The 13231-nt window shown below is 44.0% G+C and overlaps 2 protein-coding genes across 3 annotated transcripts in view; one reads left to right on the forward strand and one right to left on the reverse strand.

Annotated features, from left to right (window-relative positions):
- The window catches only part of LOC148477493 (hydroperoxide isomerase ALOXE3-like), a 75433-nt gene extending 74821 nt beyond the window's left edge, over window positions 1-612 (reverse strand). The window contains exon 1 of the mRNA XM_088456720.1: window positions 598-612. The gene's annotated coding sequence lies outside the window, so the exon portion shown is untranslated. The remainder of the gene's footprint in view (window positions 1-597) is intronic.
- ELMOD1 (ELMO domain containing 1) overlaps window positions 340-13231 on the forward strand; it is a 124434-nt gene continuing 111542 nt past the window's right edge. For both annotated transcript variants that reach the window (XM_088456722.1, XM_088456721.1), the window contains exon 1: window positions 340-526. The gene's annotated coding sequence lies outside the window, so the exon portion shown is untranslated. The remainder of the gene's footprint in view (window positions 527-13231) is intronic.

Consider the following 13231-nt stretch of genomic DNA (forward strand, 5'->3'; position numbering starts at 1 on the left):
CTTATGCCAGGGGTAACCAGTCTGAATCAGATAAAGTTGCCAGTTCATATATATATATATATATATATATATATATAAACCAAGTGATGCATAATACTATTACTTGCAGACTTTTTTTTTACCGACCCCTATCTATCTATAGAGATATTATATATATATATATATATATATACATATATATATATATATATATATATATATATATATACATATATATATATATATATATATATATTATATATATATATATATATATTCATTTGGTTGCAGGCATGGACTATGAGACGCATAGGTGTGAGAGCGGGGCGGGCTGAGGAGAGAGACGGCCACATGCCCCATCTGATTGGGACTCGGGAGCAGGTCTCGGGGGCGCGCGTGTGTTGTTCTTCTGCTCAGCCTGGGAAGCGCGCCCCCATGCAGGGAAGCGTTTGGGGGACTCGCAGAGTCACAGTCACTGACAGCAGCTGCTTGATTATGGGATCCTGATCCTGAAACACCGGACCCCCACTCAAAGAAGTATCTGCAGGTGAGAGACCACCCCATAGAAGCCAGTAAGGTAGCAATATTCATCTCATCACTCCCTTCTATGTGCAGTACCTTTGCTGCATTCCTATTGTGGTGCATCCCAGTCTGTAGGCATAGTAACAAGGCTTTGCTGTGCTCAATCCTGGGATATTTATGTCACCAAGAGCACACATGCTGCATGATCAAATAGAACAACGCAGGGAATGAAGCTGGGTGCTCCTATGCTGCCCATTTCTGGATTAAAAGGGGGGTTACTGAACAGTACTCAATATTAGAACACACCTCCTCCTTTTAGTGCAATTAATTAATGCAAACGCCTTCTATTGCTGACTTATTAATTACAGCAGGTGCTGATTTTTTTTTATCCATCTACATATTTGTTCCCTTTATAATTAGTTATTTGTATTCAGAGTGTATATAGGATGGCGGATTATATATGAAGAACTATGCATATTGCAGCAATTTGTTTGTGGCAGCACCTTGTAACAGTCTTTCGTGTTTTTGTGAAATCATCTAGGGCACCCATTTATTATAGAGATCTCCTGTACGCTGCTGCCGCTGCGCTGTGTGTAATATGCCTGCTAGACAATAGGTGATTTTCGTTTATTGCATGGTCGAAGGGTATTATTAATTTCTTGCATCGGTTTTGTGACATACAGATGTTAAAACGCCACCAGCTATCTACCTGCCCCTGTGCTTCTCTTGTACATACATAGTTCTTTGTTATGTTATTTTCCCACATCATAATTCTAGCACCCTTCACTAATTAAAGAAGGAATCCTGCTTTTTATCAGACTGATTGTACATGTGTAACCAGTGACATTATATGCAGTATCTAGCCAAGCCTTTTATATACACACTTCTAATACTCCTACTAGATTCATTATCCTGCTGTATGGATTACTTTGGCATGCTGTTGTAATCTCTGTATTGATTCAGTTGGTGTCTGGCGAAACTCCCGTTGTTGGTATTGTTAACCGACTAGTTGGTGTTGGTGAAATTTGTGGTTTGACCCCGATGATCAATTATTAATGAGGGCTGATACAGCATGATAACTACGTATGAGCGATTTCCTCACTGTTCTTCTCCCAGGCGATTAATTCCACCCAGCAAATAAAATGGTGCCTTTGTGAAACATTATTAGAACTATTAGCGCCACTTGTGAGTCTTTGAATATGAGCTTTCGGGATGAAGCGAAATGCACTTTACTTTCCTAAGGTAGAATTTTGATGTCACTTCTGGGGCAAACACAGGACGACTACAGGCGGATGTACCGATGATACATTTTGGAATAAGGCAAAGAAAAAAAACAAAGGCAAATTACTGTAATCAGCCTGCAGTCGACCCTGCTTTTGAGTCTGATCATTTCACTGTAAACATCAAGTATAATTTATTCCAAAAGTTGCTTTGAGAAAAATAATGGGATCATTTTTCATTTTCATTTCAGGTGTCAGTCTCCTATCCCACAATGCAAGTTCACAAACCCACTTCACCCTAGGGGGCATATTTATCAATTATCGTGTCCTATACACGGTAATTGTAATTTCACAGGGATGTATTGAAATAGAAAAAAAAAAAAAATTCACAGGGACGTATTGAAATACACATGCGGCAGCCATTGCCGGGGAGGGTTCTTATGGCGTGTAGGCCATAGGGTAAAACGGCTAATGCCATCTGAAGCTGGCGTTAGCTGCCGGGGCCAAGCTCCAGAATGAGCTGTTTCTGCTGTCGGATATGAAGGGCCGGCTGCATCCTGGGGATCCATAATATTTGCTGGTACCCCCAGAAAATAGGTGTTTGTGAGGGATATCCCGCAAATATTTATTAACTAGGCTTCTAGAAGTTTTTAAATTCATCACACACCCTCCCTGTCTTCTCCACTCTTTTTCTTACTAACTGTTGTTTCTCCCCCCTGGTCTCTCTCTTCCTCTCATCACCCCCCCCCCCCCCCCCCCTCTCTATTCATTATACCGGTTCAGTCTCTAATATCCAAATACTCTGAAATACAGATTTTTTTTTTACTATGACTGAGATGTTTTTTGTTGGTTTAATGTACACAAACTTTGAAGAACAAAATTATTAAAACTATTGTATAAAATCACCTTCAGGCTCTGTGTATAAGGTGTATATGAGACATAAATAAATTCCATGTATGTACTCAAACTTTGTTTGAGTCGCAAAATTGTTGAAAATATTGTATACAATGACCTGCAGGCTGTGTGTATAAGGTGTATATAACACATAAATGCATTCTGTGTTTAGATTTGGGTCCCATTCCCAAAATATCTCATTATGGTATGTAAATATTCCAAAATACGGAATATTCCGTTATCCAGAATACCCCTGGTCCCAAGCATTTTGGATATGGGAGACTCAACCTGTATATCTTTTTTTATTCCAAGTCTCTTTTTCTATATGCAACGTCGTTTTATTTCTTTTGTTTACTTTTTATCCCCAGTATTCTGATCCCATCAATTCCGGGTGATGCTGATTAGCCCCGGGAAGGCGTTCCCAGAGCTATTCAATTGACCGTGCTGTTAGTCCAACTACAGAATTTCTGCTCGCACCCTCCTGAGGTGTAAGCAGAAATCCGACAAGTGCCGGCTGCGATGCTGCTTTCCAGCTTTGGGCGGCGCTAGCAGACCTGTTGCTGGCACATTAGTCGGAGAATGATAGCGCTACTAAACACCCAGCATAAGGCGTGGTAACCGGCATTCTCCAAAGTAGATCTAGTTGGACTTAACAGCGTAGTCAATTGAAAAGCTCTGGAACTCCTTCCTGAATCTATGCAACTTTGCACTGAATTGAATCGCCCCAATGCTTGGATTTCATAACCCAACTGTTTCATCTTTACCTCCCATTTCCCCAAACTCTTCCACTCTTCCCCCTCCCCAGGTATTATTAGCACCTACCCCTGACTCTCTTCCCTCTATTCCTCTACAGTAACCTATAAGAAACTCAATATAACAGGAGTATACTTAAAAAAAACAATTTGAAGCGCTGGGCAAGTGGCAGTTCCACTCGTGACAGGTGGATCAAGTGATATGAGCTCTCGTGGTAGGTTCTAGGCAATGGAAAACCACTAGGGTATATTTACTAAAGTGCGGGTTTTTAGAAGTGGAGATGTTGCCCATAGCAACTAATCAGATTCTACTTATGTATCTAGCACCTTCTAGAAGATGGTAGCTAGAATCTGATTGGTTGCTATGGGCAACATCTCCACTTCTAAAAACCTGAACTTCAGTAAATATACCCCTAAGGGTGCACCTTATTAAACACAAGCACCAATGTTATGAGGTTGTGTAGGGTTGTGATGCCCAGACGTACAGTTCCTTTCCAAACCCCTTTTTGTTGGTGATGCATTTTGATGTAACATAATTATGTGACCGTAAAGAAAAATGTAATCCATCAATGTTTATAAAGCTATCAATATAAAGTATTGTTTCGGACAGATTCTTACATTTTAGCTCAGTAAATATCACTAGTTTCTGTAACTCCATTTATTTTTATTTTTGAATTGGGGAAGAGCAAATATATTTGACAGTTTCGTAGTCCTGAGTGACCTCATAGGGCGGTAGCCAATTAGCCCTCAATATTGTTCGGGCGCTAATGGATCCCCCAGGGCTATTTAATTAGCCCCGAAGTCTGGCCCGACACTCGCATTTATCAGGGATTCTTTGTCAGGACCTGATGTGTCCCGAAAAATTATCCCCACAAACGTGCCATTTTATTGCCAGCGTAATGGTGAGAACACATAGGTCCGTGAACTTATCACAGATCCTAAGTGTTTTCGGGTGAATTATATCTATTTGTTCGTCTTAACAAATAGGAGAAGGTAAAATAAAAAATCATCCAAAAATGTGGATTATCAGTGAACGTGCATCAACCCCGGATTTTTGTCTTTGTAAATGGATCCACCCGGAAAACCAACTCTGGTAGTTTGCAGGGTTGACCACGGGTCGTTTCTGCGTCTCCCTGCAGTGTAAACGGAGCGATCCGGGTCACGATGACCTGGGTCGTGCCGCATGCCGCCTGATTGGCTGGCTTCAGTGGTGCTTGGAGATGACATCTCCAACATCCACTGCAACCAGCGCCGGCCCGAGCAGTACTGAGCAGCGTACCCCACTCACCCTCCCTGCTTCTGGACCTCTGCGTAATGTAAGATGGTTGGGGAGGGAGGGGAAGAAGGAAGAAGTGCTGCCCACCTGCCCTGGAAGAGCCGGGTCAGTGCTGATATGGCTTTGCCGTGCGCCACGGGGTAAAAGGAGTCTATCCTGGGTCTGATCCGGGTTGGAAACGTTCTCCAAATCCCAGGTCAGACCCAGGTCTTTGGTTTAAAAGGGGAATAACTTAGATGGTTATTTTGCTACAACGTCAGCACTTAAACTTTTACAGTTTTTACAGCATTTTTAAAATATAAAATTATAATGTTCACTCTAGGTCTGATGCCGGACCTAGAGAAAGGGCACATATGCGTGCACCGAAGAGTGAATGGATGCTGGGCGCATGCGCCCGGCATCCGTTCACCGGCAGTGGGCGCTACACTGCAGTTTTTCCTGACCCGCAGGCTGTTTCAGCAGGGCGCCGCGCCAGAGGGCAGGGTGCTTTTTGCCTTTTAGAAATAGGGCAGGGCATGGCGCCTAGCTAAAACAGCCTAGTGGGAATGCTAAAATTATATATGGTTATAACTTAGGTTCTTGGTCTTTTCAAGTACATTTTTAATACTGGGCAGATTTGCCAAGTGATGCTGACAACTAGACTAATTTTGATCAAACAAAATGATGCTCGTCGTGCTCCAAATGGTCCTCTAGATTCCAAATCATCTCGCCGATATAGGGGGTGTTAGCAGCTGCGATAGCTGTAATATGGCAATGCAGCAGTAGGCGTCACGCCTCCTGCATGTATTACTAATCCGAGCTTTGCGTGATCTGTGGTCGGCTGACTGACCATGGAGTCACGTAAGCCAGCCATCGCAGATGCCCAAAAGAAGCCAGGAAATCTGTCTGCCGGTAGAGATCGTGGCCTCTTCCCCCCCCCCCCCCCCCAACGGCGGTGACATGCCTCCGTTTTGGGAAATGGAGGCCATCGCCACCCCTTCCCTGCCGACACACTGCAGCAGTTTGCAGAAAGAGGCCAGGAAATCTCAATCACCTGATGGAGATCCTGGCCTCTTCCTTCCCTCCCCCCCCCCCCCCCCCCCCACACCCCACCAGTGGCAACATGCCAGTTTGCAGCGTACTCGCAGACCCGTTCTGCACATGTACAGAACAGGTCTGGCGCCTGCGCAGATTCCCAAACATCGGCACTGCTGAATCAGGCCCTATGTGCGATCACGCAGGACATTTTCTGCACATGCACAGACTGGGTCCTGCGCAAGCACAGATTCTTGAAAATCGTGAATTTGCGTTCACTGAATCAGGCCATCATAAAGGGCAGAAGTGAAGTCAAGGGGGGTGCCAGAGGTGTCTGGTAAAGCGAATGCCAGGAATACTTGGGCACAGGCAATTGCACTCATACCATTCCACCACATAACCAGGTCACACTTACTACCCTCCTGCCTCAGCCATCTCTACCTGCCTACTTCCTGCCCTCAGGTCCCCATCTACATACTCATACCTCATGTCATCTGTCTGTCTCCCCTAGATTGTAAGCTCCTAGGAGCAGGGTCCTCCCCCCTACTGTCTCACAGCCCTCTACTCTAGCACTTCTATGACGGCCTTCACCGTCCCTGCTGTATTGTGTACTGAGAATTTTGGTGCTAATTGTTACTTGTGCTGTTTATGTTCTGGTTACTGTCCTGTAATGTGATGTTCTGTGTACCTTGTACTGTCCTAATGTTGGCGTATGTACGGCTCTGCAGACCACTTGTGGCGCCCTATAAATAAAATGTAATGTTAATGTGTGTGCACTGGGTGGTGTAGAAGGCACATTGCTATCACTCCTGCCATCAGCATGAACTACAACTGCCATGGAACTACACATCCCAACATACCCTGCCACAGTTGCTGTTAAAGGCATGCTGAGATGTGTAGTTCCACAGCAGATGGAGTGGAGCACGCTGCCTTCCCCTGTGCTACTTTGAAAACGTTTGTTGGAATTCTAAAAAAGGGAAGTCAGGTCATAGAACACCCATAAGGGTGACGTTTTTGGGATGAACTATCGGCAGACATCAGAGGCAGATGCACACATATTACACTTTCAGAATGTTACCTTTCTCATGGGACCGATAGAGCTGGTGTAGCTAAATCTGTGACGGGAGCAGATACGATGGGTTATAGACCACTCTGGCTGTCAGATATAGCCTTGTCGGGCCAAGGACTGTATAGTTGTGTAACCAGCTTTAGTACCCGTTGTGAGATTTCAAATTGGTATAAATTTGCTAAAGTGGAGCTACACGGTTTTTGGGGTCCTTTTTATATGGGGCTGGACTGTTCCTTAATACTCTCTCTTTATGTGGGCAGGTTGAAGCATCTAATCTGGTTAAATGTTTGTATGAAGGCTATCATTTAGTTCCCGGTATCCACAAATATCATAGTAAGCTACTTACATGCCGTGATAAATCTCCAACTGGTCTCGTGGTACTGCCTGGTCCTGGTGAGAGTGCAGCTTGTATATCACGGCCTCCGGGGTTCTAGACGTCACAGATCACACCACAATCACATAACATCCTTAAATAAACATCGCTGATCAAATAAATGCTGAATATCAAGGCCAAGATAAATACTTGTCTTCTTAAATAGTACATAATAGGCCTGATATCTGAGATGCACGTAAAGCGGATACAGCAGTGTCTAATGGTGGTCGCCCACCTGTGAGTTTATACAAATGACATAGAAACTCCTTCCCTTGTTGACATGCCCGCGGCCGACTGTGCAGGGACTGAGGCGCCCACTTAGCGTCCGGGCACGATGTATATAACAATCTGTGGGTTCTTATGCGCCACCATCTTTCGCACCATCACAAATTATACCAGTCCTATGACCGGTGCAGTTTCCCTGTCTGACCACGGCCTCCTGTGGCTGTGCATCTGGTAACACCGCCTCTGGCATTAACACGACTGCAACACTCCTATAATCCATCCGCTGAGTAGAGCCTTTTGCACACACTACAAGCCACCTCTCCGTCACCGACCAGGAACACCCATCACTTTTCCACCACTGTTCTGATACCCTCTGCCCCAATCGCAGCACCTTTGTGCGTACACCCAGTGTAACAATTGCGCCTTTTGGGGTTTTCAGAACTTTTGCGCAGTTGCAAATAATCGCTGAACTACATGAACGTTGACATTGCGTTCAGATTACGTGCGACTCACAATTAGACCCAATAGGTATGTTTTTCTAAGGACCCTCTTTCTTTGTCTGTTATTACCCAGTCTTGTTTTATTACTGCTTTTTACCAAATTTAAATTGTAACAGAATATGTTGGAGCTATATAAATGTTAATATATAATAAATTCCTGGGAATTTACTAAGCAATACATTTAGTGGAATTTAAGTGGGAAATGCAGAGTGATTATTATGAAGTCTGTGCAGGGTAGGACTGGCCCACAGGGGTACAGGGGAAATCCCCAGTGGCCCCACTGGCTGTGGACCCTTTCTCCTTTCTTAAGGCTCAGGTTCCAGCCCGTGCACTGAGATAATATATTGTTATTCTATTAGTGAGTCAGTTGCTTGGCAGGACCACGAACTGGTGGCTGTCATGGCATATCCCTACTGCTACATTTCCCGCGTCGGGCACTTCGTGCCCTAGTCAACCATGGATTCTGTATATCCTATCCAGTTGGATCATGGATATTGAAGACCCCATTTTATGCTTGTTTATGAAGGGACCAGGAATTGGTCAATGTGTAAAATGAGGTAAGAACTAATGCCTCAGACATTAAATACAATAAGTGATATATATTTACTAAATTGTGGGTTTTTAGAAGTGGAGATGTTACCCATAGTAACCAATCTGATTCTAGCTATTATCTTCTAGAAGGTGGTAAATAAATGTTAAGTAGAATCTGATTGGTTGCTGTGGGCAACATCTTCACTTCTAAAAACCCGCACTTTATTAAATATACCCATAAGAGTGAGAAGCCAACAAGGTACTTTAGTTATTTTGTTTAACAGTTGAAATAAAGATGATCTCTGAATGTCAGAAGTAGTACCAGCCACTAACGTCACACTGTGCTGTCCCACTTCACCAGAACAGATACATATTTGGTTGCCCAGCAAAGTGGTAGGGGATGGTGAGGGGAGTGGGGGGGATGTATAGATCTTATGAAGCTCCCTTCCATAATATTGTCAGCCATATTTTAAGTTCCCTACAAATGCATACAATACAGGCTAGGACCTCCGATGGGGCAGGGACTTACAGTTCTCTCTGTACAGCGCCGGGTAATATGGTTGGCGATAAATAAACAATAGTGAATAAATAAACATAAAATACAGGACACACTTATGAAAGTATTGTATTTTAAGTATGATGATGATTATCTGTTTAGTCGACATCCGACTTTCGGACACTTTATGGATCAGTGAACGCCACGCTTCTCTTTCTCTGACCGCTTCCTTCAAGTTATTTATGGGCATGTTCGTGTCAGCCTTTATTGTGTCCAGCCAACGAGTTCATTGGCGTCCTCTTCTTCTGGACCCGCCGACGAATCCAAGCATTAGCCCTGTTTCTAGGGAATTGGCCCGCATGACATGTCCAAAATACGAGAGTCGTTGTTTGGTGATCTTGCCTTCTAATGATTTTTTTGGTTTGACTGCTCTAGGATTGCCTTGTTCGTATTCATTGCTGTCCATGGTATTCACCTCCAGCACCACAATTCAAAAGCGTCAATTCTCTTGCGATCTGCCTTCTTGAGTGTCCAGGTTTCGCATACATACATAAAGATCGGAAAAACAATTGCATTGACCAACCGTGCTTGTGTTGCGCTGCTGATATCGTTACTCTTCCATATCTTCGTCATTCCTAGCATAGCATTGCGGCCAAGTGCAATTCGTCTCTTTATTTCAGTAGATGATTCTCCACTGCGATCAATCTTAGAACCCAGAAAGAGGAAGTCTCGTACCGATTTGACTTCCTCGTTATCGATTGCAATATGGACTGCATCGTCACTTGCCGTAGTCATTATCTTTGTTTTCTGGATGTTGAGGTACAGTCCCATGCTATCGCTTTCTTCCTTGACTCTTCTGACCAGATATTCTAGGTCTTTTCTACTTTCAGCAAGCAGAGTCGTGTCATCGGCATATCGTAGATTGTTGATGTTCCCCCCTCCGATTTTTACTCCAATTGTAGACTCGTCCAAACTGCATCGTCTCATCATTTCGGCTTGAGGATTGAATAATGATGGCGAGAGAATACAGCCTTGTCGAACGCCTTTTCCGATCTTGAACCAATCCATTTTGCCAAAAGCTGTCCTGACACTGGCTTCTTGACTCATGTAGAGAGATCGCATCAGTTTCTCCAGGTGCTCCGGAATGCCCATCTGCCGTAAACATTTCCATAGCTTGCCGTGATCAGCGCAATCGAATGCTTTGCTGTAGTCAATGAAGCAAATGTACACGCCCTTTTGATACACTCGTGTCTTTTCCATAATCCATCGCAGGTTTGCGATTTTTAAGTGTACATTTCATTTATATGATTACAGAGAAGTGTGAAGCATGATACGTTACACTCAAGTATTGAGCAAATATGCATACATAAAAAAGTAACATAAGGGGCCTATTAATTAACGAGGGCTGATCGCCCCCCGATAATTAAGTATCCAAATCACAGCAGGTTGTGGAGCTGGGTACTAAAATACAGTAGCAATTCAATATGGCTCGGGTGTGGGGATAGCAGCCGTCCAAACGCAATACTTACCACAGCTGATTCCGCCGCTAATCTGTAGCAGCAGAGTTTACACTGATGGGGACGAATTATACACAGAGAGATGAAAACTGCCCCATCATATCAAATGCTATTTGTATCTACTCTCTAATCATTAGGGAAATCAGTGGAGACAGTCCGTAATTGCTTTATTGGATTGCATTTCAGTAGTTATCATGTGTGTGTTTTTCAAATGCTCCCCCAACACGCACACGCAGATACGCACGCACACAGACACTGCATACCCTGTACGCAGGACCTATGATTATCAGTGCAGATTCATGGCAAGGGCAGAAGAGGAAATATGGAGGATTGGGCCTCCAGCTGGACAGTGCTGATGTAGCATAGTACTGCACTGTCATTAGACTGTCATGAAAAGACAGCATAGTGTTCTTTTATCAGGATTGTACAATTTGGACAAGGCACAATGGGCTCTTCTAGGAAATCTCCAATCACCCGAAGCCTTGTGCCAGACCATGCCTAAACACATGCCACACCATGAATAATTCTTCTGTAGAGCTACACGCCATCAGAGCTGAGAGAAACTTGGCCTCAGTTAGTATGGGTGCCCAGTAGCTAACCCACAATTTGCTCTATGTGGGTGGTGTGGTTTTTTTATTATTATTGTTGTTTTGTTTGGAAGAGCTTGTCCAAAAGTGGACTGTAAATATATTTTCTACTAACTGAATTCAATTATCCAATTCCATTTATAAAAGTAAACATTTGAAAATATCAGTCTGTGGCAGTGCTATAACAGGGCGCACCTATGTCCTGAGCCGGCACGCCCCCACCTTGGTGCATGTGACAACATGTCACTCAGCAAGTGCTAGGGGAGCACTGGGAGTAGGAAGATGGTGCCAGGCCCATCTTAATAAGCTGCCCTGCGCCTTTCGATGTGGTGGCACCCTGCAGAGTAGAAAAGAGTGGTAGGCGTACACTGGGTACACACTTTGAAGACCCGACTGATACGATGTAACAATATATAGTGTCCGCACACACGATACACCACACCGCCGTACGTTGTCACCGTATAATATTACGTGAATAATGTAACTGCACCGTATCGTACTCCACATCGTCCCATCTGATGCGCAGCACGTCAGATGGGAGGACGCGACCACACAATTCATCAAACGATGTATTGAGTGTACATACTACACAATGGAGTGTTTGCAGGTACCATGATTGCAGACAGTCTGTGTAGTATGTACCCAGGGAAAGCTGCTGACTAGATACATTTGTGTCCATATCACGGAGGGTATCAGAGTATGCAGCGCTGTATCCAGGGGGTATGAAAATAGATACTTTTCCTGATGATACAGACTTCTTACTGTAATGTAAAATCAGAAACACAGACTACAGTATAAAGCACTTAGTAAAAGTTGCAGTAGGGCATGTGTAAACCAATAAAGACATTTGAACATGAGAGGAGTGGGCCCGTGGGCAGACTCAGTGCAGGCACCCTCCTCTCTATAGCAATGCCACGGCGGCCGATGGGTGCAGTAGATTCTGGCTTAGTGCCAGAATCTACTGCGCAAGTTGGCGTCTCTACTGCGACATCAGTGCCGCGCATGCGCGAGACACTGGGAAAATTGCTGCCACATTTCAATGGGCGTTACTGGATGGTAATGGGGACGGCTAGCTAGATGCTGCCAGTGACCGCCTCTTTATTTTGCAGTTGCGCTGACACTGGTATCTATGTTCCGACGGACATTCTGAGCAACCATAGGGGCTGCTGTAATGTCCCATGGTGCGATTATTGAGTTTCAGGCGGTGGGCGTCTCTGTACGTATCCCATCTGCCCTGGCATTGGCAAAGAGAGGCAGTGGCACTGCGTGAGAAGACATAGTCACAGCTCTCATTACCGCCCACCTCTGAATACGGCCCAGAATCACTCTGTGGTGGGTATGAAGGTGACAGCTAGAGCCAGGTGAATCTTCCCTTTGGGAGTAAGTTGCAACCAGTTACATCTTTGTTGATGCAGAAAATGTGTCTACTTTAAGGCTCCTCTTGGGCCTATTTTACGCTCTGCTGCACCTACACTGCAATAATAAGAATTGAGGCGTTAATTACTCACATTACTCAGTATCGCACAATACAAGCGAGGCTGTAAACAGCTGGCAATTAACATTGCTGCCCTAAAATCTTTATCCTTGTTACATTGCCTGTAATTATCCTGAAATCTAGGAGCCTACATATCCAACTTCCCCCTACTGAAACAACAAGTGTCATTATTTATCTCTCAATAACAAAATACTTTGCCTATATTTGCAAGTATTATTCCTGGGACAGGTGAACATTATTTCCCAGAGCGATAAATTATACTTATTGCATTGACAAGCCAGTCTATATAATTGATTGCATTGCGAAACAGCTTCAGCTTTCAGTTCCCTATTTATCAAAGATGTTTTTCATAGAATTATGCAGAAACTGTAGTTTTTGCATAATTTTATGATCACAGTTATGTAATAGTAGTCTAATGTAGGAGGATTCGGAGAAATCTCCTGTAAATTGCTAACTAGTGGTGCAGATCGCAGTCCTCATTATTATCAATGGGGGCTACGATCTGACCTCAGATGGCGTAAACCACTTTATGCCCATGGAAGCATTCTTACTGGAGACGGACCCTCTGATCCCTCTCCTGCAGTCTCTGTCCCTCTCCGGAATCTGATTCCTCACAGGAGTCTTTAAAAAAATGTGAAAGACTCCTCTAATATGCAGGGATGTAAATCGCAGGGGCAGCTGTAAGTGTTACCACTGTCATTGCAAGTTAACTTTAGTACATAGCAGGGATATTTTCTTTAAAAATTAAAGTATTTATCACTGTACTGACGGTTAATAATAG

The sequence above is a fragment of the Taudactylus pleione genome, unplaced genomic scaffold (genome assembly GCF_031769625.1).
Source record: "Taudactylus pleione unplaced genomic scaffold, aTauple2 ptg000711l, whole genome shotgun sequence".
In the NCBI taxonomy this organism is placed as follows: domain Eukaryota; kingdom Metazoa; phylum Chordata; class Amphibia; order Anura; family Myobatrachidae; genus Taudactylus; species Taudactylus pleione.